At 38.6% G+C, this 21,634-nt stretch overlaps 1 protein-coding gene across 11 annotated transcripts in view; it reads left to right on the top strand.

Moving 5' to 3' along the window:
- Positions 1 to 21,634, top strand: part of APC (APC, WNT signaling pathway regulator) — a 134,834-nt gene that overhangs the window by 17,332 nt on the left and 95,868 nt on the right. Inside the window, exon 1 of one of the 11 annotated variants that reach the window (XM_027552597.1) lies at positions 18,214 to 18,293. The exons of 8 other annotated variants lie outside the window; for them this stretch is intronic. The gene's annotated coding sequence lies outside the window, so the exon portion shown is untranslated. Of the gene's footprint in view, positions 1 to 18,213; positions 18,294 to 21,634 lie in introns of those variants that run through there. 2 more of the 11 variants (XM_027552601.1, XM_027552600.1) reach the window with 2 other exon arrangements.

Genomic DNA, 21,634 nt, shown 5'->3' with positions numbered 1-21,634 from the left:
AAGTCACACGATTCTGCAGTGTTCTGTTGGTCACTCGTGTGTGTGCTCAGTCATGTCCAGTTCTTTGTGACCCTGTGAAAGGAGCCCCAGGAGGCTCCTTTGCCCTTGGGATTTTCCAGGCAAGAATACTGGAGTGTGTTGCCATGTCCTCTTCTAGAGGATCTTCTGACCCAGGGATCAAATTTGAGTCTCCTGCGTCTCCTTCATTGGCACGTGGATTCTTTACCACTGAGCCACCTGGGAAGCCATTGGTGACTCAGGTCAGCTCTATTCAGCATAGGAGAACACTATGCAAAAGCTTGAATATCAGAATTTAAAGATTATTAAGGATAGTCTTTGAAAGTGGCTATAGTATCACTCCCCATTTAAATAAGGATTGGATCAGCAATCTTATATTTGGTGTTTATGATAATCTCAAGGTGAATTTATTCAAAAAAGTCTAACACTTTCAGGGTGCTGCATACTTTTCTATTATTTATGCATTGCTCAGGAAAATGCCTGTTTGCCAATGTTTTCACAGTGATTTATTTTTTGTTGTATTTGATGCCTGATAAGAACAAAATTCACATAATCTGGGAATATCTAAAGAATTAGTATTCTAGCTTCCTCTTAGAAATTGTAGCATACATCCTCGAGCCTTAATATGGTGCTGAAATTTTGCCTGCCTTATCTATTGATGTTACTGCTTTAATCTAGCCATTGGATCCAGCTGTCATTCAGAACTTTGACTGTATATGGGCATTTACATTCAGAAAATAATGAATTCCAACTATACTGTTCACAAAATAAGGAGGTGCAAGTGGTAAAGAACCCACCTGCCAATGTAGGATATGTAAGATACGTAGGTTCCATCCCTGGGTCGGGAAGATCCCCTGGAGGAGGGCATGGCAACCCACTCCAGTATTCTTGCCTGGAGAATCCAATGGACAGAGGAGCCTGGTGGGCTACAGTCCATAGGGTCAAAAGAGTCAGACACAACTGAAGTGACTTAGCACATAAATACTTAGACTGCTGTAATAGTATGGAAGAACAAGGCTGCCAGTGTAAGAGAGAAAAAAAAAAAAAAAAACTGTCCGTGTATTCTTTGTGAGAGAAATCTTCAGAGGAGTAAGAATTTGAAGATTTAAGTCTGGTAGGGAGAGGGACAGGAAATTTGTGAATCAAGTATCTGTTTATTTTCTGTATCAGATATCCAAGTGAAAAATAGTTAGATATTCACAGAAGAGGGTTAGGATTTAAATTTGAGATTTAACATCATTAGATGACGTTAAAAGCCTTGGGAGTAGGTGAGAAAACAGTGGGGAGAGAAAGCAGTCCTGATACAAGTCCTCAGGCACTCATGTTCTAGAAGACTCTTGAAGAGACAAATCAGTAGAGGAAATCAGAGGGAAGAGGAGAAGCAGGAGAACGTGTCGCAGAGGACAAGAGATGACATCTATTTCATGTAGAAGGGAGTGGTCTGCCTGGCCTAGTGTTCCCAAGAGGTTACTGTTCTAAAATGAGGGCAATGGAATTAGGCCACTGGGTAGTCATTAGTGACCTTGACAATTGAGCTTCAGGAGATTGTTTAGGAATAGGGTGGGTTAAAGAGTGAATTAAAGGTGAGAAAATAGAGATAGGAGATGAAGGCCACTAGATCAAGAAGTTTTCCTGTGAGTAGAACAAAGAAATGGTCATATCTAGTTGGTGGGGGGTGCAGGGTGGAGGTGAAGGGGAGCTGAGGTCAAGAGAGGAATTTTCTGACCCAGGAGTCGAACGCAGGTCTCCTGCATTGCAGGCAGATTCTTTACCATCTGAGCTATAGGGAAGTCCCGAGGAATTTCTTAAGATGTGTAATAATAGAGCACGTTTGTTCACGATGATGGTCCAGTAGAAGAGGGGAAACTGACTCTACAGGAGACAGAGGGGTTAGTCAACGGTTTTCTTGAAAAGACAAGAATAGCTGGACTGCATGCCCACATTAGGGGCATGGTCTTTGATAGAAGCGGTGCTGCTTTTTCTATTTTAATAGAAGAGAAGCAGTGTAGAAGCTACAGTTCTACCGATCTTACAGGACTTGGCAAAGAGAGTTTTTTAAAAGATGTATGAAGTAAATATAAAGTTTTAGTTTTAAAAACATTAATCTATATTGAAAGAAGGAATTCAATTTATTGGTTTGCCTTGATTTTCCTTTCTCTCTTTCACTTTTAGAGTATAATGTTAAGTGTTCATGTTGAACTCTTATTGTGATTCATTCTCTTAATCTTTAAAATGAATCGTATATTAGATCTGTTGTGAGTAGTCCAAGTGACCCAGAGGTTTCTGATTTGATTGACACAGTCCAGTAATGCCAGGTAGATTTTGTTTTGTCATTTTACTTAAGAATAAATTTGGATTGTTTACCCTGTAATAGAAAACATTTATCTTCAGATATTCAGAAGTGAAATAATTTTATAGTCTATGCATTGCCTTACATGCTAAACTTCAGCATAAAGCAGGAGGGAGGGACGATATTAAAAAAGCAGGAAATGGTAATATAGAATTAGGCAATGCTATCTGCAGTCAGTATATAAGGTATTGAAAAAGTCATTGTTTTCTCATCCAAGGTAAGAACTTGAGGATACTGTGTAAGAATAAAAGTCTTGACCCAAGTATTTGGTTTGAGGTTCTAATAAATAAACATCATTATCAGGCCATAAATTTATTCTTGCATATACAGTAGATTTTATTTTTAATGTCAATTTAAAAATTGGATTTTTTATTATCAAATCAAATGTATTTTGATGGCTTATTTTTGTGTTATAAATTGATAAATGATTGGACAAGTGATCTAAGTATTTTATTTTAAATGTTAAGGTGATGGTAGTTTTAATTATGTTTTGGAAAAACCGCTATTTTTTAAAAACTCATTCTGTGTGCTCCTTTTTCTTGAATTCACAGTGATACCATAAACATTTGGTGCTGTTTTGGTAATTTAAGTCCCTGAACTCTTTAGTGTTGAAATCTCATCTTTATGAAGGAAGGTTTATAAGTTTGTATTGTAAATTGTACCTTTGGGAGCAGTGTTATAGCTGTTCTAGGTTTTTAGAAAAGATCAAAGCTAAAAACATTAAACGACATAATTTTAAAAAGACACATGGGCAAACATAAAATTCTGCTTTAAACATTTAGTTTTTAAAAAATTAATCAAAATTTTTTTTCTCCATACGAAGGATAGCTTAAAACATTGGATGGCCAGAAACTGGAATTTTATCAGATTAGAGCACATTAATAATTTAGGAAAAAAGTTTCCTTTACTAATCAGGAGATGTTTGAATATTTGTTAATTGGGTAAAATGATTGTCAAAGGTGATTTTTTAGTTTTTTGTCTTACTAACAACATAAATTAGTAAGTATGCTGTCAAAATTGTCTCAAAATAAGACTAATTAAAACAGTTAAATTTCTTATAGAGTGTAAAATTCTGTGGTTTTTTCCTGTTACTATGTTTTCAATTGAAAAAGCCTTTGGTCATTAATTTTAACTATAAATTAGTAGTATATGCCTATAACGCCTGGTTATTTCTTCTCTAGAGTAAGAAATATCAACTGGTTCTGTTAATTTTTGTAAATCTTGCCATAATCATGTGTCCTTCCTTATTTGAAACGTCTATATTTTTCATTGCCTATAAGAAGATGTCTAAAATTTTTAACCTACCAGACAAAATATAAAACTGCTGTAAAATATTCCTCAATCTCTTTGAAGGCTAGTTCTCTTGCTGCTTTCTCTCTGAACTCCTTCTTAATTGCCTAGCCAGAAATTATCAGATCTCATCCTTTGATACAGATATTACCTTGTATTAAAACTTCTCGCGCACATTTGTAAGTTGATACCTTACTCCTCTTTGTGTCATCTGCATTCATACATTCAACAGTGTTATGGGATATCTGCTGTGCACCAAACACTGTTCTAGGTGTGAAGGCAACAGCAGTGCATGAGAATCTAGGTTCCTATCCTCATGAAATTTATATTCTAGTTTGGAAATGATGATGAGGCAGACCAGAAATTAAACAAACAGATAGAAGCATAGAGCCTTTTAGATCTTAAATGTTTTGAGGAGAAAACAGTATATATGATAGAATGTTTAAGGACAGTACCAGTGTTGATTTGGTGGTGATGAAAGATCTCTTTGAAAATGTGACATTTACACCAAAGCTGAATGATAACGGTGGAGCAGTCATTTGAAGATTTGGGAGCAGAGTTCTCGAACTGAAAGACAGACAATGCAAAGGCATTAGGGAGAGGAGAGAAGGGGGGAGGTGGGGGAATAGGGTGGAAATGAAAGTAGGAGGTAGGTTATTCAAGAGTCTTGTAAGCAGAGGTAAGGGATTTGGAATTTATTCTAATTTAATTTCGAAGCCTGTGAATTGTTGTTTAGTTGATAAGTTGTGTTTGACTGCAGCTCCATAGACTGTAGCCCATCAGGCTCCTCTGTCTGTGGGATTTCCCAGGCAAGAATACTGAAGTGGCTTGCCATTTCCTTCTCAAGGGGATCTTCCCCACACAGGGATCAAACCTGCATCTCCTACCTTAGCAGGGGAATTCTTTACCAGTGAGCCAGCAGGGAAGCCCAGCTTTTAAGGGTTCATGTGATTACATTGGGCCCACCCCAGGTCACCCTCCCCTCCTTTATTGAAAGTGTACTATACAAACCAGCACAGTATTAGGCACTGATTTGTCTTCTTGAGCAAGCAAAGATTTTAATCCAGAAGCCATGTAAAAACAAGGCAGAAGTGACCTATATTCTCAAGGAAAGTCCATGTCAAAAGGTCCAGGACCACAGTGCTCTGGAGTTGGCCTGCTTGAATCACAGGAGTTTGACTGTGGTTGTACAAGTTAGTCCTTAAAGTTACAAGTTAACTTTCTCATGTCTCTCAGTTCAGTTCAGTTCAGTTCAGTCGTATCTGACTCTTGGCGACCCCATGAACTGCAGCACGCCAGGCCTCCCTGTCTATCGCCAACTCCCAGAGTCCACCCAAACCCATGTCCATCAAATCAGTGATGCCATCCAACGGTCTCATCCTCTGTCATCCCCTTCTCCTCCTGCCCTCAATCTTTCCCAGCATCAGGGTCTTTTCAAATGAGTCAGCTCTTTGCATCAGGTGGCCAAAGTATCAGAGTTTCAGCTTCAACATCAGTCCTTCCAGTGAACGCCCAGGACTGATCTCCTTTAGGTTGGACTGGTTGGATCTCCTTGCAGTCCAAGGGACTCTCAGGAGTCTTCTCCAACACCACAGTTCAAAAGCATCAATTCTTCGGCACTCAGCTTTCTTTATAGTCCAACTCTCACATCCATACCTGACCACTGGAAAAACCACAGCCTTGACTAGACAGACCTTTGTTGACAAAGTAATGTCTCTGCTTTTTAATGTGCTGTCTAGGTTGGTCATAACTTTCCTTCCAAGGAGTAAACGTCTTTTAATTTCATGGCTGCAATCGCCATCTGCAGTGATTTTGGAGCCCCCAAAAATAAAGTCAGCCACTGTTTCCCCATCTATTTCCCATGAAGTGATGGGACCAGATGCCATGATCTTCATTTTCTGAATGTTGAGCTTTAAGCCCACTTTTTCACTCTCCTCTTTCACTTTCATCAAGAGGCTCTTTAGTTCCTCTTCTCTTTCTGCCATAAGGGTGGTATCATCTGCATATCTGAGGTTATTGGTATTTCTCCTGGCAATCTTGATTCCAGCTTGTGCTTCTTCCAGCCCAGCGTTTCTCATGATGTACTCTGCATATAAGTTAAATAAGCAGGGTGACAATATACAGCCTTGACGTACTCCTTTTCCTATTTGGAACCAGTCTCTTGTTCCATGTCCAGTTCTAACTGTTGCTTCCTGACCTGCATACAGATTTCTCAAGAGGCAGGTCAGGTGGTCTGGTATTCCCATCTCTTGAAGAATTTTCCACAGTTTGTTGTGATCCACATAGTCAAAGGCTTTGGCATAGTCAATAAAGCAGACATAGATGTTTTTCTGGAACTCTCTTGCTTTTTTGATGATCCAGCGGATGTTGGCAATTTGATCTCTGGTTCCTCTGCCTTTTCTAGAACTAGCTTGAACATCTGGAAGTTCATGGTTCATGTATTGCTGAAGCCTGGCTTGGAGAATTTTGAGTATTACTTTACTAGCATATGAGATGAGTGCAATTGTGCGGTAGTTTGAGCATTCTTTGGCATTGCCTTTCTTAGGGATTGGAATGAAAAGGGACCTTTTCCAGTCCTGTGGCCACTGCTGAGTTTTCCGAATTTGCTGGCATATTGAGTGCAGCACTTTCACAGCATCATCTTTTAGGATTTGAAATAGCTCAACTGGAATTCCATCACCTCCACTAGCTTTGTTTATAGAGATGCTTCCTAAGGCCCACTTGACTTCACATTCCAGGATGTCTGGCTCTAGGTGAGTGATCACACCATGGTGATTTTCTGGGTCGTGAAGGTCTTTTTTGTATGAACATCTTTTTTCTCATGTCTCTACATTGTTCTTTATTGCATCTGTACTGGTCTTACCTAAAGCAGATATTTGCAGTACCATCATTGGATAAATGTCAGCCAAACAAAGCCAAAACAAATTTTGCCATTGTTCTGAACTTTAGGCCAAGGGTCACAGTGCTCTGGGGCTCATCTTCCCCGTATAAGCTCATTCTTCAGAGTGTGTTCCTTCCTTAGGGTTGCAGGCTACCATATGGCATGCAGAGAAAGTGCCAAACGAGTGACAGTGAATCTTGTCTCCTTGTTTTAAAGTCTGCTAATTAATAATTTTAGTTACATCTGCCAAGTCCTTCTTACCATGTAATATAGCATATTCACTACTGTAACACCAGGGCATATTTAGCCTAATACATGTTTAACGTATTTAATATCATATAAGAGCAGTGAAGCAGAATTAACTCAGACAAAGTTAATTTCTGAGTTATTCCATTGTTCTTATTTCTTTTGCCTTTGCTTATATGCCCACCTTCAAGGATTACCTTGATAGTGATGCCTGTGATAGAGATAGTGATAGAGATTTGCCATACTCCCATAAGACAACCCCAAACTGTTTAGTTTTAGTTATTTAACTAAATGAACATAAAAGTGTGGAAATGTCTCTTGCATTTAAAGAGATTTTGTTCTAGATATCTTCCAGAGAAAGCTGTGGTTACCCATTGATAAAAATTCGTGGGTCAAGAGAATTTTTTATGGATTCCAAATTGACATTGTCTAAGCTGTTTGAGATTTTTTGTTTCCACTTATTCTATTATTTAAAAAATGTATTCACTCAATAAATGTTTATTGAGCATCTGCTGCTGCAGAGCTAGGTGCTAGGATGATAATAACTGAACATGTAACTTTTTTGGTAATTAATTTATTTTAATTGGAAGCTAATTACTTGACACTGTTGTAGTGGGTTTTGCTGTACATTGACATGACTCAGCCACGGGTGTACATGTATTCCCCACCCTGAACCCTCCTCCCACTTCCCTCCCCATCCCATCCCTCAGGGTCATCCCAGTGCACAGGCCCTGGGCGCCCTGTCTCGTGCATCGAACCTGGACTGGCAATCTATTTCAGGTATGGTAGTATACATGTTTCAATGCTATTCTCTCAAATCATCCCACCCTGCCCTTCTCCCACAGAGTCCAAAAGTCTGTTCTTTACATCTGTGTCTCTTTCGCTGTCTCACCTATAGGGTCATCGTTACCATGTTTCTAAATTCCATATATATGCATTAATATACTGTATTGGTATTTTTCTTTCTGACTAACTTCACTCTGTATAATAGGCTCCAGTTCCATCCACCTCATTAGACCTGATTCAAATGTGTTCTTTTTAATGGCTGGGTAATATTCCATTGTGTATACATACCACAGCTTTCTTATCCATTCATCTGCCGGTGCACATCTAGGTTGCTTCCGTGTCCTGGCTATTGTAAACAGTGCTGCGATGAACACTGGGGTGCACGTGTCTCTTTCAATTCTGGTTTCCTTGGTGTGTATGCCCAGCAGTGGGATTGCTGGGTTGTATGGGAGTTCTATTTCTAGGTTTTTAAGAACTCTCCACACTGTTCTTCGTAGTGGCTGTACTAGTTTGCATTCCCACCAACAGTGAAAGACAGCCTTCAGAGTGGGAGAAAATAATAGCAAACGAAGCAACTCACAAAGAATTAATCTCAAAAATATACAAGCAACTCCTGCAGCTCAATTCCAGAAAAATAAACGACCCAATCAAAAAATGGGCCAAAGAACTAAACAGACATTTCTCCAAAGAAGACATACAGATGGCTAACAAACACATGAAAAGATGCTCAACATCACTCATTATCAGAGAAATTCAAATTAAAACCACAATGAGCATACCATCTCACACAGGTCAGAATGGCTGCTATCAAAAAGTCTACAAACAATAAATGCTGGAGAAGGTGTGGAGAAAAGGGAAGCCTCTTACACTGTTGGTGGGAATGCAAACTGAACACGTAACTGTTTATGAAGCATGAGACTCTGAAGGAGAAACAAGCTGCTCTGGGAGATAACACAGTCATCCTTTAGTATCTGTGAGGGATTGGTTCTGGGACCTTGGAGAATATCAAAACCCAGAGATGCTCAAGTCCTTTATATTAATATAAAACAGTATAGTATTTACATATAACATACACCTATCCCTCCCATTATACTTTAAATCGTCTCTAGGTTTCTTATAATACCTTGGCAGTGCTATGTAAGTAGTTGCCAGGCTGCTTGGCAAATCCAAGTTTTGTCTTTTGGAACTTTCCCCAAATCTTTGCTATATATTTTTGATCCATGGCTGGTTGAATCCACAATGGTTAAATGTAGAATCCAAGGATATAGAGCACCTCCTGTACTTAGATCTAGGTGGATGATCTAACATGAAGTGCTTATGAGGATGAAGTAGTTTGACCAACACTGGCTTAGGAGTCAGACTGCCACTTCACTGTGGGTGGACCTGAATTAATGTTGAAATTTCTTTGAGCCTCAGTTTTCTATGTGTGTGAATAGTAATCTTTAATTGCAGTTCCTACGCCCTTTGGCAGTGAAAGTGAGTGAAGTCGCTCAGTCATGTCCGACTCTTTGCGACCCCGTGGACTGTAGCCCACCAGGCTCCTCCGTCCATGGGATTCTCCAGGCAAGAATACTGGAATGGGTTGCCATTTCCTTCTCCAGGGGATCTTCCCGACCCAGGGATAGAACCCAGGTCTCCTGCATTGCAGGCAGATGCTTTAACCTCTGAACCAGCAGGGAAGCCCAAAGCACTACCAATTTTGAATTAATTTGTATTTTCCTTAAGAAAGGCTCCCCCACAATTTATATATGTACCTGGATCTGCCTTTGGCTACCTTAATTTTTTTCTCCTTCAAATGTGATGATTTCAAATTGTGTCCAACTTAGAGGTACTTAACTTTTGAAGGAAAAAATAAAAAAATAATGTGTGTTGGTAGAAATTTTATAAGCTTAAGAAAAATTACGATTTTTATAATTTCTACACCCAGGGAAGACACTTGATATTTTAGTGATCTCTTTTCAGTCTTCTCTGTGCATATACATAGTTCATTAAAAAAAAGACAAGGCTAGTTGGCTAGTTAGTATCATTTTACAAATTATGTATTTCACTTTAATATGTAATTTTATAATTTATTTTTATAACTAATAAATTTAATTATGATTATTAAATTATATAATTTAATAAGTGTTATAAATATTTATGAGTTAATAATTTGATAATTCTCCATTTTCACTTAATGTCACATGAATTATATAATACAATTGTATCTAATTATCTTCCATGACATAATTTTATTTTTTTCTATGAGATTGACTTTTTATTTAGATTCCTCATATAAGTGATCCCATGCAGTATTTGTTTTTTCTGCCTAGCATATTTCACTGAGCATAACGCCTTCAAGGTCCATCCATGTTGTCCCAAATAAGTAGGGTTTCCTTCATTCTCATGACTGAATAATATTCCTGTGTGTGTGTGTGTGTGTGTGTGTCATCATTTTTATTTATTTACCCATTGATAGACACTTTTCCATATCTTGGTTATTAACAATATGCTGCAGTAAACATGGGAGTGCAGAACTCTGTTCCATACCCTGCTTTCATTTTTGGGGGTACATCCCCAGCAGTAGGGTTGCAGAATCATATGGTAGTTGAATTTTATTTTCTTGAAGAACCTCCATGCTGTTTTCCACAGTGGCTGCACCAGTTTATATCCGCACTAACAGTCCACTAGGGTTTCCTTTCCTCCACATCCTCCTTGGTATTTGTTATTTCAGACTTTTGATGATAGCCATTCGAACAGATGTGAGGTGATACGATTCTGGTTTTGATTTTCATTTCCCTGATGATGAGTGATGTTGAACATCTTTTTATGTATTTGCTGGTCTTGTGGATGTCTTCTTTGGGAAAATGTTTATTCAGTTCCTCTGCCCACTTTTTAATCCAGTTGTTTGGTTTTTTGGCTATTTAGTTGTGGTTTTTTAAATGTAATCAATATTTTGGATATTAACCCATTAGATATATGAGTTAGAAATGTTTTCTTCAGTTTGGTAAGTTGCTTTTTCATTTTGTTGATGGTTTCTGTCTCTGTGTAGAAGCTTTTTAGTTTGATGTTGTTCTACTTGTTTGCTTCTGCTTTTATTGCCTTTGTTTTTTGGTGTCACATAAGAAAGATCATTGCTGAGACTGATATCAAGGAGCTTACACTCTATGTTTTAGGAATTTTACAGTTTCTGGTATTAAATATAAGTTTCTAATCCATTTTTTGTTGATTTTTGTGCACGTTGTAAGATAGGGGTCCAGTTCATTCTTTTACATGCGGCTGTCCGGTTTTCCCAATACCATTTATTGAAGAGACTGTCTTGTCACCATTGTATATGCTTAGATCCTATGTTATAAATTAATTTACCATATTTGCATAGGCTTATTTCTGGGCATTATTGTCTTCCTTGATCTGATGTCTGTTTTTATATTAGTGTCTTTTTTTTTTTTTTTGGAGCATAATTGATTTGCAACTACCATACTGTTTTGATCACTATAGTTTTATAATAAAGTTGGAAATCAGGACATGTGATGCCTCCAGCTTTTTCTTCCCCCCAAGATTCCTTTGGCTATCTTGGGTCTTTTGTGGTTCCATAGACATTTTAGGATTGTTTGTTCTGTTTCTGTAAAAAATGCTATTGGAGGTTTGAAAGGGTTAACGTTGAATCTGTAGATCACTTTGGATAGTATGGACATTTTAACAATGTTAATTTTTCTAATCAGTGAGCTTGGAATATCTTTCCCTTTATTTATGTCTTCAGTTTCTTTCATCACTGACTTATAATTTTCATTGTACAGATCTTTCACTTCCTTGGTTTAAATGTATTCCTATGTATTTTATCCTTTTATATTTGGCATAACTTTAACTATCTTTAAGTGTGCCAAAAGTATAATCAACCTAGCTGTTGTTATCAGTCATTGAGTTTGTTTCTAAAATTTCCTTTGTGGAGACAATACTGAGTATGTTTGAATATTAATATTTGTATCTGATTGTATGTAAGATCATTTCTTTAACTGGACTTACTTCAGTATAACCATTCTATTTTTATGCATTCATTCATTTATTTTTGGTTGTGCTGGGTCTTCATTGCTGCACGTAGGCTTTCTGTGGTTGCAGCCCTCTGGGGCTACTCTGCTGTGTGCAGGGGCTTCTCATTGTGGTGGCTTTTCTTGTTGTGGAGCATGGGCTCCAGGCACACAGGCTTCAGTAGCTGTGGCCTGTGGACTCTAGAACGTGGGCTCAGTAGTTGTAGCGAACGGGTTTCCTCGCTCCGCAGCTTGTGGAATCTTCCCAGACCAGGGATCAACCCACGTCCCCTGCACTGGCAGGCAGATTCTTATTCACGCTGCCACCAGGAAAGTCCAGTATAAGCATTTGAAGGACTTTAAAAAGCTACTGCTTCTTTTTTTTTAATGTATCCTCACTGACCCACAATATTTTAAAATACCGTTTTCTACTTAATAGGGGAAAATTATATTCTTTTGTTTTTATTTCTTTGATTCCTTACTGTAGTGGAACATTTTCTGTATATTAGTCCCTATTGTTTTTCTCATGTTAATTGCTAGTACATGACTAGGAAGCTTTTTGACAGGAAAAAAGAAGTTTGTTTTTTTCCTCTGTAGGCAGATGCATTAGGCTGTATAGCCCTCTGACTTTAAAAACATTTCAAAACAGTCTCCCTATTGTAGTGCAGTAGGAGCTTTGATGGCAGAAGCTGGAGTGACGCACGGTGCTCCGCAGTTCTGACGGTACTCACCTGTGCCTGGACCTCGTCTTCAGAGATTCTGACTTAATGACGTTTTTAAAACTTCTCAAGCTCCTAAAGCGATTTTATTGTGCAGCCACCCAACCTCAGAAACTTAACCCCAAGTAGATGGTTATATTTTACAGTAATATTCATTATTCAGCATTTGCATTACTATTATTCCTTGTGGGATCTGCATTGCATGCCCTTTGGAGATTAATTTCAAATCATTCCTTATACTAATAGGACTTAATAAACAGCATATTATGGTGTACACCATGAGACATTCAAGGTACAATCGGGTGTGGCTCTCCCCTAGAATTCTTACAGTCAGGACTAGGAAAGGGGATGTACACAGAGGCACTAATATGTTTGTACCATAAAAGAGGCAGGAACAATGGAGGGAAGATGAGGGTGGATTGAGTCTGGGTGGAATGGTCGATTATTTCATGGAAATCTATGTTTAAGCTGAACCTTGATTTGGACCGATAGAGCAATTAATAGTCCTTTATGTGTAAAAAGTGTTTCACAGTTTATAAAATTTGTCTATATTTACACATTTGATCCTTATAACAGCTCTGTGAAATAAGCCAAACAATTGTTCTCATTTTACTGATGAAAGAGTAGTCAAGTAGAATCAAGTAGAATAGTTGTGACATCCGGAGTCCATAGAGCTATGAAATGAAAGATTCAGAACTTGAAACCTGATTCTTCAGTCTGTGTACGCTGGAGCCTTCTACTGTACCACATTATAGTAAAGGCAGAAAGTTCTGTATTTAAGGTGAATTTTAGAATTGGCTAAGTGATTAGTTCGGTGGCTCAGACGGTAAAGCGTCTGCCCTACAATGCGGGAGACCTGGGTTCAATCCCTGGGTTGGGAAGATCTGGAGAAGGAAATGGCAACCCACTCTAGTATTCTCGCCTGAAAAATCCCATGGATGGAGGAACCTGGTAGGCTGCAGTCCATGGGGTCGCAAAGAGTCGGACACGACTGAGTGACTTCACTTTAACTTTCAAGTGATTAGTTTGATTGGACTGGTATTAGGATGCACATTTTAGAATAGTTGAAGATAAAGCTTTAGTGCAGTTTAGGCAGAATAATGGCTCCCTAAAGATGTCCACTTCCTAATCCCCAGAACCTGTGAATATGTTGCATTATGTTGCAAAAGGGAATTAAGGTTGAAGATAGAATAAAGTTGCTAAGGAGATACCCTGGATTGTCAGATTGTGGAGGTGGGCCAATGTAAGAACAGTCTTTCAAGTAAGTCCTTGAGAATGTAAAAGAGAAGAGCAAGAGTCAGAGAAAAGGCTAATGACCGTGGAAGCAAAGTGACAGCTGCGACCTGAGAAGAGCGCAGTCCCCCACTGCTAGTTTCGAAGATGCAGGAGAGAGCCCTTGGCCCGGGACTGAAGTTGGTCTCTAGACCCAGGAAAGGGCAAGAGAACACATTCTCCCTAGAGCCTCCTGAAAGAAGTAAAGCCCTGCAGACACCTTGATTTTAGCTCAGTGAGACCAATTTTGGAACTTGCTTTTTGAAGTAACACAGAACACATATATATTATATGAGGACTGTGTGTGTACCTCCCACTTGGTCTATACACCACCTAAACTCCCATTGCCTGTACAGCATTTCAGCTCCTTCTCGTGTCCCATAAAAACTAGAAAAGAGGAGAATTGGTCTTCAGAACCAGTTGGTCTTTGAAATGTGACTGACTTTATTTTCTTCTTATGCTTTTTTGTCATACCCTAACCCAGTACAAATCTAAAGACTGGAAGGTTGTTAAATGAATTTGAGGTTTATTTGATTGCTTAGCCCCTGGAGAACCTATACTAGTACACGCCTTTTCAATACATAATTATTATTTTTAAAGAAAAAAACTTTCATTGATCTCTTTGTAGGCATTAATCTAGTCTATTCTATTTGAGGTCTCCAGTAAAGAGAGTTGAGTATTAACAAAGTGCAGGAGTTGAAATAGCTGAATTCAGAGCACTGGTTTTAACTCATTTTATACTAGCTGATGTTGTTGCCCGTATTCTTGTCAGTTTCTGAAATCACAAGTGTTAAACTGGGCCTAACATGCTCATGTCAAAGTGGAATGCAAAGTTTAAGATACTAAGAATCCTATTATTCCTATTCAGAATAGAATCCTATTCTTTCTATTCTATTTTTTTTTTTTTTAAGTTACAGAAGGTTCAGAGGGTTTTTCTGTTTTTTTAACGTGAACTATAGTTCACTGGTTTTAACTCATTTTATACTAGCTGATATTGTTGCCCATGGACGGAGGGGCCTGGTGGGCTGCAGTCCATGGGGTTGCTAGGAGTCGGACACGACTGAAGTGATTTAGCATGCATGCATGCATGCATTCGTATTTATAACATTTATTTGAAAAGTGAAAGTGTTGGTCACTCTGCTGCTGCTGCTAAGTCGCTTCAGTCGTGTCCGACTCTGTGCGACCCCATAGACGGCAGCCCATCAGGCTCCCCCGTCCCTGGGATTCTCCAGGCAAGAACACTGGAGTGGGTTGCCATTTCCTTCTCCAATGCATGAAAGTGAAAAGTGAAAGGGAAGTTGCTCAGTCGTGTCCGACTCTTAGCTACCACAGACGGCAGCCCACCAGGCTCCTCCGTCCATGGGATTTCCCAGGTAAGAGTACTGGAGTGGGGTGCCATTGCCTTCTCACTCAGTCGTATCCAACTCTTTGCAACCCCCTGGCAGATTCTTACTATCTGAGCCACCAGGGAAGCCCTCAACATTTACTTATGAATATTTATTAAAAACAGACGAGGTAATCCTGATGAGCACAGATCATTTGAAGTCAGTGACTGTTTATTGGTGTAGTCTTATAATAGCCTTAATATACAACTTATTTCTGTAGTAAATTTTAATCAGAAAATATTTTTAATGCATACAGATACATGTAGCCTGAATATGAAATTTGTAACTTATTTCTGGAGTAAATTTTAATCAAAATATTTTTAATGCATACAGATATATGTAGCCTGAATATAAAATTTGTACATAAATAGGGATGGCAGGAGCTTTATTCTGAGATACATATAAACCTAGTAGCACAAATTTTGGAGAAGGAAATGGCAACCCACTCCAGTACTCTTGCCGGGAGAATCCCAGGGGCGGCGGAGCCTGGTGGGCTGCTGTCTACGGGATCGCACAGAGTCGGACATGACTGAAGCGACTTAGCAGCAGCAGCAGCAGCACAAATTAATGTTTCAGTGACCTCCACTGTTTCCAAATTTGTGCCAATACATTTTGATTGTATATGTTTTTAATTGTAGTTTTAAAAATAACTAAGTATACGGAAACATATACACTACCATGTGTAAAATAGATAGCCAGTGGGAATCTGCTGTATGATTCAGGGAGCTTGGGATGGGATGGGAGGTGGGAGGGAAACTCGAGAGGGAGTATACCTATGTACATATAGGTATACATATGTATACCTGTTGCAGGAAGGGGACCCCTTCCAGGGTCCGAAACTGGGCTCTTGTCTAACACTCGGAAATGAATTGTCTGAGGAGACACGTGTGCTGACAAAGCAAGAGATTTTATTGGAAAAGGGCACCCAGGTGGAGAACAGCGGGGTAAGGGAACCCAGGAGAACTAACTGCTCTGACACGTGGCTTGCAGTCTTGGGTTTTATGGTGATGGGATTAGTTTCCAGGTGGTCTTTTGCCAATCATTCTAATTCAGAGTCTTTCCTGGTGGCGCACGCGTTGCTCAGCCAAGATGGATGCTAGCCAGAGGGATTCTGGGAAGTGGACTGACACGCGGTATCTCCTTTCGGCCTTTCCCGAACTCTTCGGGTTGGTGGTGGCTTATTAGTTTCCTATTCCTTATCAGAATCTCCTGTCATAAAACAACTCATGCAAATGGTTACTATGGTGCCTGGCCAGGGTGGGTGGTTTCAATCAGTGTGATTTCCCCAACATACCTATAGCTGATTCATGTTGATGTATGGCAGAAACCAACACAATATTGTAAAGCAATTATCCTTCAATTAAAAAAATTAATAATTTTTAAAAATAGCTAAATATATTGTTATACAAAATTCAAATCAAACTTTTGTGGAATTGATGAGAAAACTGGTTTGCAAATCTTACTGAAAAAATTCAGTTGAAAACATTGTAAAATGTAAAGTTTTAAGATTGGCTTGTTTTGTGATTTGAATTATATTGATTGATGAATGTATAATGGTCATAGCTTTCTGTAAAATTTTTTCACTTGAATCACTAACTTTTATAACACATGTAATAAAAATTTAGACAAATACTTTGGCTACAAACTGGTGTACTAAATAGTAGCTTGAATCATAGTCAGAGTCAGGAGTTGTTTCTTAGGGTACTAAGAAGTTATTTTAAAAGCTTTTTAAATTCTGTGTTTAGAAGGGTACTTTTTCTTTCCAGAAGCTTTAGACCTTATGAGGAATTATCTGTTCTGAATTTGTCACAAATAGTTGATGACTAAATAAGTCCTAGTCAATGAATCATGCACTTAAAGTAAAGAGAGTCTTGAAAGCCTTTTGTAAAACTAAGTCATCTTGACAAAAGAGATATTTAGGACAGAACCAAGTTGATTAATGTTTCTTTTACTTCAAATATCAAGGGAAGGTGTTTCTAAATATATTTAAACTTTTCATTTGTTATATATATATTTAATTACTAATAATATGTGTTTCATTTGTTCATTCAACAAATATTTAGGGAGTATTTGCTATATAAGCATTATAATACAGAGACAAAAGAAAAAAGTATCCAAAAGCAGAAAGGAAAAGCAGAAATTACTCCATAATCCACCTTCCATGGATAACTGCTGTGAATATCCACTCTATGTATATCTGTGGGCATTTTGCTATTTTTCCATTACTTTTCTAATTTATACCATTTTTATTAAAATGAAATTGCTCCAAATACACTGTTTGATAGCTTGCTCAGTGCTTTTCTTGCTATTAATTTGAAAAATTAAGATCATAATAAGTATATTTCATTTAAAGACCTAACATTAAGTATTCTTTTAAATTTGAAATAGATCATGAAAACTGATTCCCCCCACCCCCCACATTTTAAACCAGATTTTAAATCCAGTTTAAATCCTTGGCAATTTGGATTTTGTCCTTCTAACTAATAAAAAATAATTCACGCTTTACTTGGTTAAAAGTGAAATGTGGAATTTGCATTGAAATATTCAAGTCACAGATTAGTAGTGACTCATAGCATTTACTGTGTCAGGATGTGTTCTGAATACTGCTTCATATATATTTACTCCTATTCAACGTTTCTATTCCCATTTTGTGGGGGAAATTAAGCACTGAGCCTTTAAGTGACTAAAGTCACACAGCTAGTAAATCACAGAAGCAGAAGATTTAATCCAGATTATGTGACTTCATGATTTTGGTCTCAACTACTCTTCTGTACTGCCATCATAGCTTTTCTGGAAACTTGTGTTTTTAATTCATAGTTCCAGTGATTTACCTAGCAAATCGGTGATTTGCAATGTAACATTATTTGTTTTGATACATTTAGTAGAATTCTTTTTCTCTGTGCTGCAAAGCTATAAATATTAGCAAGTATCGAATGAGATGTAATTCGTTACTCACCCACCCACCTCTAGTATCTCGTGCTAATAATTTTTCTGCCCCATGTACCTCCCCCACCCCACTGTTTCTGCTTGTCAGCTTCCGTCGGCTGCAGTGGGTGGCCCGGAGGTAGAGTCCAGGGGCGCTAGGTGCCGGCCTGGGCTCGGAGCCGTGCGGCGGGGAGGGGCCCTTGCTCTGCTGCCCTTTGAGTTCAGAGTGCGAGTCGGAAAGAGGCGCGTGGAGCCGCTGTGTAATCGCTGGATGCGGACCAGGGCGCTCCCGTTCCCGTCGGGGACCTGCCGATTGGCTGCGCGCACGCACACGTGACCGACATGTGGCTGTATTGGCGCAGCCCGCCTGGGTGTCACTGGAGACGGGATGGAGGTGCTGCTGGGCTCGGAAATGGGGTAGGTGCTGGAGCTGCGCTGGCCCAGCTTGCTGCCTGGGTTGAGAGCGGGCGGGGGGGCCGACGGGGAGGCGATTTTTCCTTGCACTGTCTAAAGCCGATGGCCTTACCTTGGCACAGGGTCTGCAGCCACAGGCCAAGCGAAAAGGCAGGGGCGTCTCCCCCCACCTTCCCCCTACTGCAGCACCGGAGATGGATTTCTTGTGCTTCTGATCCTGGGTTTTTGACAGAAGAGGGAGAAGGGGGAGGGGTACGAGTGTTAAGGGGAGACTGGTGAGAGAAAGCTGTTTTTGAAGGTAGAAAGAGGTTTTGTTTTTATAATGCCTGTTGACAGAGTAGAGTGGAATAACAGTATCTAAGGAAACGGGTAGAGGACAACAAAGAATGGAGCATATTCATGGCAGGGGCGAAAGCTGTAGCCCATTGAAAGGCTTCTTTTCCTCCCTGGCCACAGGGACACATGCAGTGGTAGCCAAGAGAGGGGATACAAAGCTGCTGCTGATGGCTGATGTGAACCTTGTGGAAAGGGCAGCTTGGGAGAGGAGGAAGAGGTGGAGGCAGGTACTGCAGAGCTTGAGTGGTGGCTTTGGTTGATTGATGAAATTTTGGTTACCAAAGAGCCTGCCTTTGCAAACGGTCTCAGTGAACTGCCTGTGAATAGGGTGGCAAAAAGATACCAGTGCCTTTGTTACTTTGAAGTCACAACCCTAGTGCCTTTTTGCAAATGACTGCAGCAATGCTTTCTCCCACCCAGGCTGAAATGATAACTGCAGAGGAGTAAGAACCCTTGCAGCAATGCTGCTGGTAGAAGTCTTTTTATAAAAAGCCATAATTTATAATTACAACCTGTATAGAAGAAATTATTTAGATTTTTAAAAGTAGGAAGAATATCTGGCTATGAATGTTTTGACAGTGGAATGTATCAGACACTTTGATTCTATATCACAGAAGAGATGTTCAAATTCTTTGCTTCAGATAAATCCTGTAGGAAATCTTAATAAATTATGTATGAAGCAGTGGATCTTTTCCTTTGTTAACATAGCTTTCTGCTATTAATTAGGTTATTCAAGAGTAAATCACTTTATAATGTAAATTACTTTGGGAAAAATTATTGTGATAAATTTTTTCATAGGCTTAATATTTAAGATCTGTATTAAGTATTTCTATTACTTTTTGGTCACTTTTAGGTATCATTGAATAAAGTCTATAGGCAAATATTTCAAATTAAAGCACCATGATTTTTCTTTTAGATATATTTCTGTCTAGTGAATACTCATAAGGTATACTCTTGATATTGAGTGTTTTCATTGCACTGTTTTTTGTTCCTTTCATTAAATGTCTAAAAACATGTTTTCAGATTGAGTATAGTTTTAAATGCTGTCTTATCTTTATGCATATTTATGGTAGCCAGCTTGTCACACCTCCCTACTCTCTGATCAGAATGGCAGTGGCTTTGTAAAGCACCCCAGGGTCAATGTATCTTAAGTAGTGTTCATTATGTATTAGAAAGTCTTGAAAAAACCTTTTATTTTTGTTTTAGAAATTTTTTTTCAAGATAAGGAATTGAACTTGAATAAAACTAGCCTGGTTTTCACTGATAAATAAGCAATTTTATTCTTTATTTTTAAAACTATTTTTGCTCTAAGAATTATTAATCATGTATATCAGGGTTAATAGTCCTTAGAATCTCTTTTTAAAATCTGATGAAAATTGTACCTAGAATTAATGGTGTTATATTAAATTTTTAAATGAAATGTTTGTTTTTTGTAGTATATCTAAATTTTCTAGAAGATCCTTTGATATATTTTTCCAATAAGTTAAAGAAAAATTTAAGTGAAATTTAATAGCTAATGCCATTCATATCTTTGAACTCTGGTACAGTTTTTGAGAGTTTATGGTTCTTATTTTTATATAAATTATTTTGTTTTACTATTTAAACAGCTCGGTGTAGCGTGATTTTCATTTTAAATGATAAATTATTCCTAATTACGTATATTGTGACTTTATACAAGGTCATGTATTGTATATAAGGACATAAAGAATGTAAGTCTTATGTTTTGTTCTAAGTCTGTAAAACTATTTTATAATGTCGCTTGTTGCATAACATACAAAATAATATGTAACAGAAATTACTTGAAAAGCAGTATAAATCAACAAATCATTCATTGAATGAAAAAGAAATCTCGGTTTTGAGTTTTTAGCTGTGGTGTAAAATACGTGAATTTGTAAAATACGTGGTAGCTAAGCAAGTGGAGATGCAGCAGTTTTCATAATGACATTCATAACATACTTTTTAAAGATCATCTTATTAATCAAATTAATACTTGTGCTAAACAGAATAATATTAGATTGAGATTTTAGGGGGATTAAATAAGAAAGAGCTAAAGTACGAAAAGTTGATTTCTTTTCTTTTATATTTATTATGAAATACCTAATATAAGACTATACTGTTGGCTTTAGTGGTCTTTGAAATTATTGTTAATTAATATGGGTGGCTCAGATGGTAAGGAATCTGCCTGCAATGCAGGAGACCTGGGTTTGATCCCTGGGTTGGAAAAATCCCCTGGAGAAAGAAATGGCTACGCACTCTAGTATTCTTGCCTGAAGAATTCCATGGACAGAGGAGCCTGGCAGGCTACAGTCCACGGGGTTGTGTCAGTGTTGGACACAACTGAGCATCTAACACTTTTACAATTGATATGGTCAGAATTGAGCTATTGAGGAGTTCAGAAGTTAAATATTCCTAAGTATGTCTGTGAAGTGAATCAAAGCTGTTAATTGCGGTCTTTCATGCCTTGCTCTTTCGATTTTTGCCATTTCTCTTATTTTTAAAAGTAATCTCACATAATTTAGCAGTCTTCTTATATTAAATGTTTTCTTTAATTTTGACCTCCCCCGCTTTGTTTTTTTACCAATCTCCGAGTGTAATTTCACCTAGTACACAGGATAGGATAGGGTAATATGATGTAGAGAAGATGACTTGAGGAAGTACATTCACTACGTAGTTGCTGCTGCTGCTGCTGCTGCTAAGTCGCGTCAGTCATGTCCGACTTTGTGCCATCCCAGAGACTGCAGCCCACCAGGCTCCCCTGTTCCTGGGATTCTCCAGGCAAGAACACTGGAGTGGGTTGCCATTTCCTCCTGCAACGCATGAAAGTGAAAAGTAAAAGTGGAGTCGCTCAGTCGTGTCTGACTCTTATCGACCCCACGGACTGCAGCCTACCAGGCTCCGTCCATGGGATTTTCCAGGCAAGAGTACTGGAGTAGGGTGCCATTGCCGTTTCCGACTGCGCAGCTAAGTACCTACTAAATGCCAGACAATATAAAGGTACAAGACATGGA

The sequence above is a fragment of the Bos indicus x Bos taurus genome, chromosome 10, assembly GCF_003369695.1.
Source record: "Bos indicus x Bos taurus breed Angus x Brahman F1 hybrid chromosome 10, Bos_hybrid_MaternalHap_v2.0, whole genome shotgun sequence".
NCBI classification, from domain to species: Eukaryota; Metazoa; Chordata; class Mammalia; order Artiodactyla; family Bovidae; genus Bos; species Bos indicus x Bos taurus.
The sequence above is the reverse complement of the archived record's forward strand: the minus strand, read 5'-3'. Positions and strand labels throughout refer to the sequence as shown.